Source organism: Arvicola amphibius, chromosome 12 (assembly GCF_903992535.2).
Source record: "Arvicola amphibius chromosome 12, mArvAmp1.2, whole genome shotgun sequence".
Taxonomy (NCBI): domain Eukaryota; kingdom Metazoa; phylum Chordata; class Mammalia; order Rodentia; family Cricetidae; genus Arvicola; species Arvicola amphibius.
Genome location: NC_052058.2, coordinates 32,745,431 through 32,759,669, shown reverse-complemented (window position 1 = coordinate 32,759,669; position 14,239 = coordinate 32,745,431). Strand labels below are relative to the sequence as shown.

The window sequence follows — 14,239 nt, the reverse complement described above, 5'->3', positions numbered from 1 at the left end:
TCCTGGAAGGCTGCAGAGGGAGGGGCTGCTGCGTCAAAGGCAGCAGAAGCCTGGAAGGGAGGAAACAGTGAGTGTTAAAAATTGCTATCATATTCCTTTCACATTTGGGACCCATAAGAGCTAGTGCTTTGGTTACTCTAACTACAGAGTGGTAGTGGTTACTGTAGCATCCAGAGTGCCCCTCCTCTCCCTAGGTACAGAGGGTGCAGGGTGCCAAAGTAGGGCTGCCAAGCTTCTAGAGAATGCTCCACAGCCTCCCCCACATCCTTCACACCAACAGTCAACTATAGATTGCTCTGCATAACTAGGTTTGGGGGCAGGCCCAGAGAGCACCACACAGAGCCCTAGAATGTGGAGAGTTGCCTTAGAAGTCTAGTTCGGCAGTGAGCAATTTTCTTTAACTCTCTGCCCCAGTCTCCTTATTTGTGAAAACAGTCCCTTTACAGAGCTGCTAGGGGATATAGATTGTCTAATACTGCACAGCACTGGTAATGGTGGTTCGTAACCGTTAGTTACTAAGCACACAGAGTGTTCCCACTCTTCAACAGTCTCAGGAGACGCAGTGTTGGTCCTGCTGTCTGGAGAGGGAGACTGATGCTGAGCAGTGAGGGAGGTGACAGCTAGGGACAGGCTCTCCACAGTCAGCAACGGAGCAACACATTCCCCAAAACTCCACAGTCTGGACAAGGGAAAACAGAACAAAACGTAGGAGAGCCAAACGCAATCTAAGGCAGCCCTGGAGCTTTGTAGGCTTGTATTAGGAAGGAAAACGGGATGTGGAGGGACCTCTCAGCCCTTAAGAGCCTTTTTTGCTTTTGTAGCAGACAAGTTTAGTTCCTAATACCCAATTGGGCAGCTCGTTACCTCCTGTAATTCTAGTGCCAGGGACTCTAATGCCCCTTTCTGGCCTCTGGGAACACTGCACTGAGGTACACACACAGATATACACATAAGTACCTAATTTAAAATTCAAGTCTTTTCTTTTAAAAAGAAACTGAATGCTCTCCTGACCTCAGGTGTATGAGTAAAACAGGCATTTGATTGTACCTATTTGACTGTTTATATTGGAAATTCTAGGAAGTGAAATAATGCAAGGAGATGAAGGGTAAACAGAAAAAAATGAAGTCAAGATACCTGTGTGTGCAGGTGACCCGAGGGTCCACATAGAGACGACCGTGAAATGTTTGGGACAGTCTTTAAACTGATAACTGAACCTAACAAGATCATGGAAAGCAAGGTTAAGACACAGCTGCCCTGCCAGATATCTGCATATTAGCAAGTAACAATCAGAAGCTAAAACTTGAAAAAAAAACCCAATGTTCCCCAAAGGAAAATGCATTCATATTTCAGATATATATACTAATGAGGATTTCTATGATGAAAATTATGAAATAATGACTTAAGCAAAATATTCTTCATAGGAAACCATAGCACGCATGAGTTAGACAACCCAATATTGTTACAAGCTACTTCTCCTGAAATTGGTCAAAATAGCATGATTCTACTTGAATATTCGGCAAGATATATATATACAGATTTTTATTTCATGTTTTTATGCATAAGAATGTCTAAAACTTTGAAATTCTGAAATGTTGAAAGATAAAGGAACTAGAATTAAAGAGCAAATTTGAAAAAGGGAAAACACTGAAGGAGAATTCATTTAAAATAACTTTAAAACTTCCCATGTAATTAACATGTGTTATCAGTCGAGGGGCAGATACATAGACCGCCCAGACATAAGATACTGCCCAGAAAGCAGATCTGCACAGATGTAGCCAACACAGTCAACTGCATTCTGACAAAACTTCAGTAGAAAAATAAACTTTTCAATAAATGGTGTTGGATGATTGGTCATTCATACACAAAACAATGAAACTGAATAAACCATTAACTATTTAATGGAAATAACTATTAACACAAAATGGATCATGGATATGAATATAAGCCATAAACTTTTAAAAGAAAACTGGAAAAAATTATAACCTATAGTTTGACAAAAGTTCATTCCTCTAAAAGATAATGTTAAAAAAATAATGGGCTTAAAACATTAAAAATTTGCTCTGTGAACAAAGCATTAAGCATAAAAAGATACTCAAAGAACGGAGGGAAATATTTGTAAGCTACATAGGCAAAGAGTTCTGGAACCCGGAACAGAGGAAAGAAGGTCTGTAGTGAAAACCAATAGGAAAGGATGGAGGGAGGCCGTGCAGCCCCTCGTGGAATGCACAATGGGGCAGCCCCTGGAACAGTTGGGCGATTTTTCTTACAAATGAGCCACACTCTCATCAGCAGCTCCTTCATCCTCCCCAGCAGGTATTTAGGACAAGAAAAGCTTCTGTTCATATGAAAGCTTACTCCTGTGTCTATCAGTGCCGCGTTCATAACTGCCCCACAGGGCAGGTGCGTCCTTCAGGAGACAGAGCCCTTACACTGAAATGTTGCAGAGCATAAAGGAGGTGGCTATGTTTATCATCTCTGTCTGATTGTTAGGTTTTGTATGTGTGCATTGAAATGCCATACCTCATTCTATAAATGTGTACAGTTATGATGTATCAGTGAAAATAAAAATGCATTTCAGATATCCGTAAAGAACATATTTATTCATGTGTGCAATAGCCTAAGTGACTCCTAAGAGCGCACTGTTGCCAAGAAGCAGCCATTGGAATGGTCTGCATGATGAATGAATCCATTTATGTAGCTGCAGGAAACAGATCCACCAGGGCAGGGACTATGGGCTGGGGACAATAGATTCCCAGGAAGCAGTGTGGCTGAGTGTTCTGGGGATGGTTTTTCTGGACATGCTTTGGGGACGGTTACATGAGTCTGTATATATTTAAAGTTCAGAGGTTTGCATCCCCAAAGGGGAGATGCTATGTAGCTACATTTTAAACTTAAAAACTAACTGTAACTCCATGGTCAATCTCTGTGACTATCTCTCTGTGCCTGCTTGTTCAGACTAGGTTGGCTCTCGCGGATATTGTGTGTGTGTGTGTGTGTGTGTGTGTGTGTGTCCACAACAGTTCCATTCTGTCCCTTAAAAGCAGGCAGATGTGCAGCATCTGAACTTTGTTGTGAACACCGGTAGAGGTGTTCACGGGAGGCATGTCAGAGAAACTGTTCTGCACTTGACATCACCAAACAGATGAATTCAGCGCAAGAAAACTTATATACTCATAATCTTCTGTTCATCAGTGCCTCTCATAGAGTGCCCAGACGTTGCAAATAAAATCAAGAGTCACTAGTGAAACTTGAGTTTCGGATGAACATGAGAGGGTGTTAATTCGAACATCTCAAATCCTGCGTAGGGCTGTATTTTACTTGGCAGCCGTAGCCTGGGGTCTGAACAAGCAGTAAATAAAATTCCCTTTGTCTGAGGGCCTTCTTAGTCCTCTGAGACTGATTTAAACCAAGTCCCTTTGCTTATTCCTTTGCCTGAATCCATCTGTTTACTCCTTGATTGAGTGTACCGGGGCCTGCCTGGTATCAAGCCTCTGAAAGACACACATTGTAAATGAACTCACACTCTAGTTTAAATAGTTAAAATCCAAACAGTCGCTAATTCTGGCCACCAGACTGCCCTGCATATTCTAAGGTTGGCTGCCATTTGGTTTTCTTCTCCTTAAGATAAATTCAAGCATGAGTTTGAAGGCTCCTAGACGAGACAGGATGCTTCCAACAGACTAGGATCCAGTCAGGCCAGCTGAACCTGCCCCCACAGCCCACCCATGCCGTGGAAAGAAGCCTTCCCAGGTCTGAGTAGTGGGGGCAAGGGAGCCGCTGGGGACCCGCTATAGAACTGGTCCATTAAGGAGCCTCTCTCCAATGGGCCCTTTGGCGCTGAGCCTACCCATCAATCAGCTTAAGGCAGAGTAGGGGGCTGACTAGCTTAATGCACTTTGCCACCTCCCTAGTGAGTCTGGATCCCCAGACAGATCAAGCCACGTGGGAACATCCAGAACCCTCTCCCCCTTTATTAATGCTCTCCTCAAGGCCACTGTTCGCTGGCTGGAATCATCAGTTGTAGGCAGCCTACTACGCTGTGCCAATAAAGACCCTTCTGATCCCCAAAGCTGCTTAGGGCCACTGGAATTGGGCAGGGCCATGAGTTCTGTTTCAGAGGCGGAGAAATCAGGGACCGATCCCCTGTCACTTTTCTATTTAAGGCCAGGCCTGTCCACCCATGGAAAAGGAGAGGAAGCCGTGAGGGTGGGAGAGTAAAGCAGGTGGTCTTTGATCATTAACTTAGATCATTAATGATCTTTCATTAGCAGATGATCAAAACTTTAACTAGATGTGTTCTTATCAGTTCATGGAAGCCTTCAAATATCATAGTGTGGCCAACCCACACAAGGAAGAACATAGATAAAAGAGCAGACAGACAGATGGGTTGTGGATGAGGGGATCTATGGAGGGAGGGGTCCTTTGCACATGTGCAGACTGGAAAGCCCAGTATGAGAGGGTTCCAAGGAAGTCCTATTTTTTTGTTTGTCCTCTACATCTATGTTTTATACTTGGGGGTAAGTGGGCCAGTTAGTCTGATTTTTAATTTCTGAATAATTTTTCTATCTAGTCATTGTGAATGGAACAGCATGGGAGGACACCCCATGGATATCTAAATTAAAAATGTAATGGCAACCTATATTTTAATACCGTCAAAACATTTGCAAATGCCTTCAGCTCTAAGCGCCTTGCAATCATAATAATGCTAGCATGTGTCTGGTGCTTCACACTCCTGAGTCCTGGACTTCATTTTTAAGTAACACTGACTGTTTTCACAGGTTTAATATGTCTGAATAACTTCCTAGCATAGAATCACAACAATCACTTCATTCTTTGACTGATGCCTTAGATGTAGGATAGACACATACTTGAACTGGACCTGCCAAATTATCACTGTTTTTTAGCCAGTGTTTGGGAGAAACTTCATGTCACATGCATGATAAATAAGAAATACCCTTGGCTTGTGGGCAGTGATGAGAACTTCCCTGAGAAATCCATTAACCCTTAAATACAGCTGAATCTCAATGCAGCATAATGTTATACCCTGATGACCCCTCCTCACTTGTAAGAACAATGCATGGACTCTACCCAATCTCCCAAACAGCCCAACTTAGCAACATAGCATATGTGGAGTGCTGGTGGGAGCTGCCCACCACTTAGAGAGGGGTTCATGTGTCACACTACTAGACTGGTAAAATAACACAATTTAAAGTAAAAAGAAATAAACCTTCCAAGTATGATGTTGAGCAGTTCTTACTTTTGCCCCCACCTGGAAGTCAAGAAATCTCAGGGTTAATCATACCAGAATGAGCATCCTTGAAACTATGTTTGTTCTTTGCCCATCACATTTACAGGGCAGGGAATGAACTGGCTCACCTGCTTCTGTGGTTGCCCACATGGCTTCCTATCATTCCCCTAAACAGGTGCTACTCACTCCAAGGAAGGGCTTTAGTGTCCTACGAAGAGTCACTCGGGAGGCAAAGACAAAAGTCCCTGAGTCCCCTTTGTGGAGACAAAGTGTCTGCAACTCCTTACAGCTCTCCCCCAGGTCAGCACTGATTCCTGACTTAGGCGCAGTCTGGGCTGGGAGAAAGGATTACTGCTTGTCCAGTACCCGTTCTGGACCAGGAACTGTGTGCTATTTGTTTCATGGTGTTATTTGGAGTGTTATGGGAGTGTAGCTGTTAAATGCTCCATGCTTTTCACTAACTACCCCTGCTTTGGAGAGAGTGGACAGTGTGGATGGAATCTTACAGGGTTGTGATCTCAGCATTTTCTGATGTCTGTTGTGAAAGGCTGCTCGTTGTCCAGTGTTGTGCGCTATTGTTGATGAAATGAGATGGACTAAGGTCCTCGCTGTGAACATGCTGCTGGGCTCTCATACATCTCCGGTCCCTACAGCCATTCTACCAGAGATCAACCCGATTTATTAAAGAAATAGAGTTTAGACTCACAATAGTCAAGTGGCTTCCCCCAGGTTACAAGGCCACAGGCAAAGTCAAACCTAGAGGGTTCAGAAAGCTAACTTTATATACAGGCTTTCACCACAATCTGCTGCCTTCCCCTCAGCCTCCTCTGTATGTGCCACAGTGGTGGTAAATGTCTCCCGTGGAGGTCACAGTGCCGGCTTCCACTCCCTCCAAAATGAGGAAGACATTCTGCAATCCTAGTACTACCAGACTAGAACCCCATCCAATCTTCTGCAGCAGAATATTAAGACCATGCCCCAACCCAAGAAGGTGAATTCTTACTAGCGGGTTCCATGACAGTGGGATCCAGGAGTGTTAGAGTCTCCAGATTCTAGGTGACCAGATACTGGCTATAGTACATGTGAATGTTACCTATCTTGATATGAGAACTGTTTGAAGGGAATGAGCTCTTTGCCAACTAGATAGTGAGACAGGAAGTTTGGCCTAAGTTTCTGAGTGGTCAGCTACGCACATATCCCGCTGAACTTCTGAAGGGAACATATGAAGATGGGAATTGTAGAAACCATTTAGGCTGACCCTTTAATCACTTCATAGACTCTGTATGTATGTATGTATGTATGTATGTATGTATGTATCTATCATCTAGATATATGCAAATTATAAATTTTAGTAATGTTTAAAGGCCTTGATGTGATAGTTTAACTCTTAAAATCAAATGAGAGAGAGGAAGGGGGTTTACAAGTCATACACAAAGAAGTCATACAGCGGCTCAATAAATATGTGTGCTTGCTTGTTTGCTTATGTGAGCAATGATAAAGACAGGGATTTTTGTCCTTCAACCCTTTCAGTACCCATGGAGCTGACTTAGTGTGAGCATCTTTTTATACTGAATGAGCTGAGGCTGTAAAGAGACAAGATTCTCACCCAGCCTGGCCTGAGCTAAGAAGCTAACTGCACTCCCTGCCCCTGCCTAAACAGTCACACTTTTGCTCTGGAGAGTACTGGCTGCTCTTTCCCACAGGAGCTCACATGAAAAGCCAACCCTTCTGCTAGGAATGGTGGTGTACGCCTGCAACTCAGGACTTGAGAGGCAGAGGTAAAACTATCATAACAAATTTAAGGTTGGCCTGGGCTACACAGTGATACCTTACTCATAAAACACACACACACACACACACACACACACACACACACACACACACACACACAGCCGGGCGGTGGTGGCGCACGCCTTTAATCCCAGCACTCGGGAGGCAGAGGCAGGAGGGTCTCTGTGAGTTCGAAGCCAGCCTGGTCTACAAGAGCTAGTTCCAGGACAGGCTCCAAAGCCACAGAGAAACCCTGTCTCGAAAAATCAAAACACACACACACAAAAGAGGTTGAAGAGAGAGAGCGCACCTTCTGAGAGGCACCTCCACCATAGCCTGTGGTCTGTGGGCAGGCAGCAGGCAGCAGGCAGCAGGCCGCTCGGTGTTCATGCCGTCTCTCAATTGTTTTCTGCCTCCTCCACCTCTCTCCTGGTGTCATGTAGCCGTACCAGCCTCACACACTCATGCCCCCTTCCTCATTGGGGGCTTTCTCTTTGTCTTTTCTCTCACCCCGGTACCTCTCCTCAGAATCAGCACTGTTCTTCTCATTCTACAGGCGAGGCTACTGATGAACTGGTTGGGGGTGGGGGTGAGTGATCCGTCCCAGCTCACTTGTTCTAGATTTGTAGAGGAGGAATCTTCTTCCCATCCTGTCCCACCTCCTCCCAGCCTGGAGAATAGCAGCGTCTACACTCTCTACATGGGGTGACCGTTGATTCGGCAGTTATCTGGTTAATATGATAATGCCATTCTGAGGATTTTTGCTGGGACGGTCTGTGTTTGCAGCCCTGCCCACCCTCACATTATTTACTTCTCTCTCTCTCTGCACCAGCGTGGCTCGGCATACGTACTGCCTGGAAGCGCTATCTGTCAACCTGTCCTCTTCCCCCTGGTGGGTAATAAGAATTCAACTTTTATTTGGAGCAAAAGTTCCCCAGGGGTCACATGGCCCCATAACGAAAGATTATGATTTCTTATTGGTTTAATAGCATCTATTTTGTAATTCTGAATGTACTCTGTTTTAATTGGATTTGTTAAAGGAACAAAAGGGAATAGGTGCCTTACAATTAAAATAAAATTTTAAGATTATTAGTTTAACAGACTAGAAAGGCCTTGTTCATCAACCACATGTTCCAGACACACAAACCAGCCTGAACACAAGCAGAGGACAAAGGGCTCATGTCAGCCTGGTGCTTCCAGACCCTAGCAGTGAGCTTCTAATGGGGCTTCAAGGTCTGCTCTTGCAGGCAGACGTTGCTTCCATTTTTTTTTGCTACAGTCACCCCTCTCCTTGCAAAGCAGAGAACTGGGGTTCAGAGAAGCAGCATAGTAGAGCGGCTAGATGTCCAGAGCTGTTAGACCAGGGTGCTAACCACGTGGTCCCCGCTCATCGTCCATGCGAAGCTGGACAACTTTCTGAGCCTCACGAGCTTTATGCTGGTAATAGATACCACAGAGGCTGATTCTGGGGGAGGGGTGCCGAGATACAAGGGAAGAGCATGAGCCTTGTGAGGAGTGGGAAGACGGGCATGCACAGTGGGGTAGAAACTGCCCATAGTGGACCCATGCTGGGTAGAAATCTCCTACAAACTGCAGCCTGACACCCCCATGTACCACAGTGGTTCCCGACCTTCCAAAGGCTGTGACCCTTTAATAGAGTCCCTCATGCTGTGGTGACCCCCAACTATAAAATTATTTCATTGCTACCTCATAACTGTAGTTTTGCTGCTGTTATGACTGATAATAGAAGTATCTGATATGCAGGATATCTGATGTGCAACCCCCGGGAAGGGTCCTTTGGTCCTCCCTCAAGAGTCACAGCCCACAGGCTGAGAATCACTGATGCGCTATGACAGCCATCCCTGTCACCTAGGTTTTTCTCCATCCTGGAAGACAAGAGGACACATGGAGGTGTGCAGGGCTCATGTCACATGGGGCCTGTAATACATGCATTTCTGTTTGTGCCCCAACACATCTTGGCCCTGTATAATTAACTTGATTCATTGTTTTTCTATCCATGTTAAAATGATTCCTGGAACACAGTATTTTTTCAGAGTTTTGTGGGTGGAAGGAGCCTCAGGCGCTTGAGTGTTGGCTGATCACTGAAAATGATGGCCAACCTTGCGTGTGACGCTCTTCGGGTCATAAATACTTTGGGTTATTTTTTTTAGTTATAGACTTTTTAAATCTGTGTACATGACATATGATGATGAAGGTGAGAAGTGGGTGTTGGATCCCTTATACTGGAGTTCCAGGTGGTTGACCTACCCTACATGGGTGCTAGGAACCATCCTTGGGTCCTCGGGGAGCAAGTGCGCCTAATCAAAGAGGCACCTCTCCAGCCCTATGATAGTGTGTGTAGCTACAGCAGAGAGTGTTCTGGGAGGGCTTGGCATCTGGAGCTGGTTTAACGGAGTTAAACCTAGAAGAGAAGGAGAAACACCCAGAAGGAGAGATGACCTACGGGGATGGAGTAAAGAGATGGCGCAGAGAACAGGAGAGATGCACCCAGCCGTTGGGAATGCATGGAGCTGTTTCTAAGATCCCCTCTTTAGGAAACAAAGATAGAACTCCTGCATAAGAAATAGTTAAAAGCAGCTAAAATGCCAAATAAAAGATGATTGGTGAATAATTACTGTATGGTCACAGAATGAATCAAATATAAAACAAAGCAAAACCCTTTTTTTTTCCAAAAGTGAAGATGTTTAAGATATGTTAGCAAGAAAGTATTAAATGTCCGTATGAACCCAGTGCTCTTTTGAGTACATTCACACACACACACACACAGAGAGAGAGAGAGAGAGAGAGAGAGAGAGAGAGAGAGAGAGAGAGAGAGAGAGAGAGAGAGAGAGAGAGAAGAGAGAGAGAGAGAGAGAGGAGAGAGAGAGAGAGAGAGAGAGAGAGAGAGAGAGAGAGAGAGAGAGAGAGAGTAGCAATGGAAAAAGCAGCCAGCAGCAACAATCATACACTCTGGAGAATACAGTATTGCTGTCGGCAGTTTCTGGATTCTCTGTAATGTATATGGAAAAGTTCACATACACTCACAAATATGACCTTTTTTTCATGTTCCACAAATTTTGGTCACTTTTCTACTCTGTTTAAAATGTGTATGTGTGTGGGCATGTATTTGTGTGCATGTGTGTGTATGTGTGTGCATGCATATGCGTCTCTCTCTCTCTCTCTCTCTCTCTCTCTCTCTCTCTCTCTCTCTCTCTCTCTCTGTGTGTGTGTGTGTGTGTGTGTGTGTAAGAGCAAGACTCTAAGATGTTAGGCATATGAGTGGCCCTTCCTGCTGACTTTGGACAGACATGAGTATTACCAAGATTCATGTCAACTATCACTGCTGTGTTTAGTGAGGGCAACTTCTCAGATCTCTCACGTACTGGGGCCATGTGGTCTGTCCCTTTTCAGGTGTATATGAGAGCACTGTGGAGCAGGCAACAGAAGCTGTCATTGTCAGCTCTGGTCATGTAACATGTCTGGAATCAGTTTGCCTATCTGCAAAATACACCAGTAAGCTGTAATTTGTTAGAAAGAAAGAAAAGAAGGAAGGGGAAGGAGGGAGGGAGGGAAGAAGGAAGGAAGGAAGGAAGGAAGGAAGGAAGGAAGGAAGGAAGGAAGGAAGGAAAAAATGAAGAAAGGAAGGAAATATGGTGAATTGTATATGCCAAGGACTATGGTGGATACTCAATGATGCTAGCTCCTGTGGACTGAGATTAACCTGGCAGTGCCATTCACCATCTCCTCCCTCCCACCAGCAACCCTGGACACTATCATTGGTCTGTTATATCAGGTGTAGGTTTGGGAATCAGTATTTGCAGACTCCCGAATGAAACTGCTGCAACTTTTAAATGGACACTGTTGCTATCACCAGCAATGCAAGAATATAAAATCAACTTACAGATGCATTTACTGCTTTTAATCTCTAGAGTTCTCTATAGTGCAAGCGAATCATTCACTCATTCATTCATTTGTTCATCCATCCCCGCATCGGTTTTTTATTGGGGTTGCGCTATAGGTCAGGTCAGGAGACAGGCAGTGAATGACTAAGGCAGACAGTGTTGTGGTTTTCATGAATTTCCCACTTGCTGAGCAATCAAGTCGAGAAACCCAGGGCCATTTCCAATGGTGTAAATGCTCTGCAGAAGACAGAAGTGATTGTGGAAAAGAGAGGGCTGGAGTTAGGCTGCAGATATGGGTGTATGTGGATGTGGATGGCTAATCTCAGAGGGGGCTGAGAAGTCCCCTCTAGGAAGGTGGCATTTGCCCTGCTGAATGCTTAGGAGACATCACATGAGAAGACTGGAGGAAGAACAGTCCAGGGAGAGCGGCGCCTCCAGGACAGATGTCCCGAGAGTTCGGAGAAGCCTGGGCTGTTAAGGGAGTTGTGAGAGCATCTTGAAGAAAAGAGAATGAAGAGATGGAGAGAGGGGAAGAACAGAATATGGGCAGGGCCTGGCACATGGAGGAGAAAGGTGGAGGACTATGGCTGTGGCGACCCACTTTCTGCTAAGATGGGACTTTGGGGATGAGTCACGCTTTCCTAGACTGGATTCCTTTACATTTACAGGCGGTGGAAAGATCTCAGGGTGCAAAAGGCATGTGGCACAAAGGGTACTTAGTATGTGTGAGAGGTGGGTACCTGCTTAAGAGCAGGCTGGCCTGAGTCTAGCTAGGAATAACTGGCTGCTGGGGAGACAGAAAAAGGGAAAAGACACACAGGGTAGTGGCAGAGGAAGGTAATGTGTACCCAGAGGTAGGTTTGATATCTGTAGTATGAGCAGTTGATGAAGCCTTATGGGCCTTGGCATTTACTATTCCCTTTCCACCCCCCTTTTTCTATAGGGTATAAGTTATGTCTGAGCGCTTCATTTAACCCATATACACCCCACTTCCCAGAAGAAACCTCCAGGCTTGACAGCCTGTCCTTATCAGTCACATACTACTAACTTAGAGCCCGCGCCCCTTGTTTCCTTGTGCTGTGAACCTAGCTTCTGATTGGTTTGCCAATAGAAGTTTGACTTTACAGTGAACTGCAATGCATTTGGCTTTCTGAGCCAGCAGGCAAACTCCTGATGCATTCCCTCTCTAGGAGCTGGAGGGAGCTTAGCTAAGTGATGCGGGAATGTTTTTCCTGCCCAGGCCAAGGTCTAGCCTCATGGCTTAAAGGCATGTGTGCATCACACACCTAGCCACGGTATTAGACAAGTCTCATTACTTGAGACTGAGAGAGAGCTGGGAAACACTGATCCACAGTTGGCGGTGGATCAAACTGGTGATAAACTAGGTGGCTATCGCAGTGGGTCACCTGTCAGGATGAGGGGCCGCTTCAGTTACGCACCTTGGGTTCTGTAGGCACAGGAAAAAGGCACCTGGAAAGACCACCTGGCTTTCACTTTTTGGCCACTCTGCCAACAGAAGAAGGCAGTGTATGAAGTTCTCCCCCTCCCAGCCCCAAGAGACCCCGTGGAGACCCACAGAGAAGCTAGTGGCACCAAGCACTAGCATTGACAAACCAATAGACAAGCTTGGGCACTCCAGGACTCTGCGGGACACGGTGGCTTTGTCAGCCCCTCCCTTCTGCTCTGGAGGCTGACACTCAAACCCGGAGGACAATGTATCTTTCTTACCTGCACCAGTCACTGCTCTGTCCCTCTCTATGTGTGACTTTGTACAAGTCTCTTGCCCTTTCCGAGCCTGCATTTTACCTCCGCCTGCCCTGGGCCAGCCAAAAAATGTCCAGAGAGACCCAGCTTTTAGGAAGAACCAAATTGTGGCTCCGTGGCTCCGTGGCTCCCTTGCCAAGCTTGCCCATGACTCCAGACACCTGAAAACCACCCTGTATCCCCAGCTAGCTGTTTGTCCTGGCCAGGGCTCAGGGTGTGTGGCCTCCTCCCCTAAATAATGCATTAGCTGGTGTCTGGGCTCTGTAAGGAGGCAGCCGGGAGAGCAGGCATTTGCGAGCTGTTTACCAAGAGCAGAGAGAAGCCGATTTGAGGCAGATGAGCAGGCACAGGCCACCAGGGAGCAAACCTTACCTGCCTTTCCTCCCGGAGCTCCTCCACTGTGCAACTTTGTCACCAGGCAACAAGGGTCTTGGGACTTGGAATTAATTAGCATACTCTTGACCCAGCCTACAAAGGGAAAGGCAAAGGCAAAAGGCTGAGGTTACTTACTAGTCTCCCAGGGAGAGGAAACCTGATCTCTGTGTGTTTTCCCTGGGTGGGGAAAGAAGGCAAGAGTTTCCAAGGAAGAGACTTTCCATGGCAACCGCCCCAGCAACACTGAGCAGTCCACATGGCACCCTTTCAGGGGAGCCATCTTCAGTAGCATTCAGCCCCAGGAGCTGTCGTTCAGGTTCCTTCTTACTTCCCATGTATTTGTGCGTTTTCCTGCTCTTCTGTTGGGGGAGGGCTGTCCTTTCAATGTTTATTTACTTGAATTTCTTGACTTCTCTTGCAGCTTTGTTTCGCCCGATTGGAGCAAAGCAACCCCAGTGCTCAAGAGGTCACACAAGCATGCAATCACTTTCTGTCTGGTAGCTGTTCTCAGCCAACGTTGCTGTGCTGTCGCTGGGCTCTGTATCTTCAACTAATGCACTAAGTCAAGTCTGACCTGGATGGTGTCACCTTGACACCACCCAGGAGCATGGCTGCAGTTCACATACCTGCGTGTGTATTGGCTTTGTTTGACAGCTTGTGTTTTCCTTTAGCCCAGTGGTTCTCAACCTTCCTAATGCTGCGACCCTTTAATACAGTTCCTCGTGTTGTAGTGACCCCCAACCATAAAATTGTTTCCATAGCTACTCCATAACTGTAACTTTGCTACTGTTATGAATCGTAATGCAAATATCTGTGTTTCCTGATGGTCTTAGGCGATCCCCGTGAAAGGGTTGTTTAACCCCCAAAGGGGTTGTGACCCACAGGTTAAGAACCTCTGCTTTAGATCAAATTTCTCGTATTTAAGAAAATCAGTCAAACAACAAGTATTAGCATCATTCTGCAAATAAGAAAATGACATTGTGGGAATGACATGGAGAATTAAAATTATTACTGTAGTGTTAATTCCTCTAAACATGATTTAGAAAACAAATAGAATGGCTAGCAGTTAAGTAAAATATTTTAAAATTGAGCTATAATTGATCCAAACAATGAAAAATTTTGTATAGAGAAGCAAACTGAACTAATTTTAATTTAAAAATATAAAGAAAATTCATCATTA

The 14,239-nt window shown here is 45.5% G+C and overlaps 1 protein-coding gene across 1 annotated transcript in view; it reads left to right on the top strand.

Annotated features, from left to right (window-relative positions):
• Wdfy4 (WDFY family member 4) overlaps positions 1–14,239 on the top strand; it is a 232,123-nt gene that overhangs the window by 181,706 nt on the left and 36,178 nt on the right.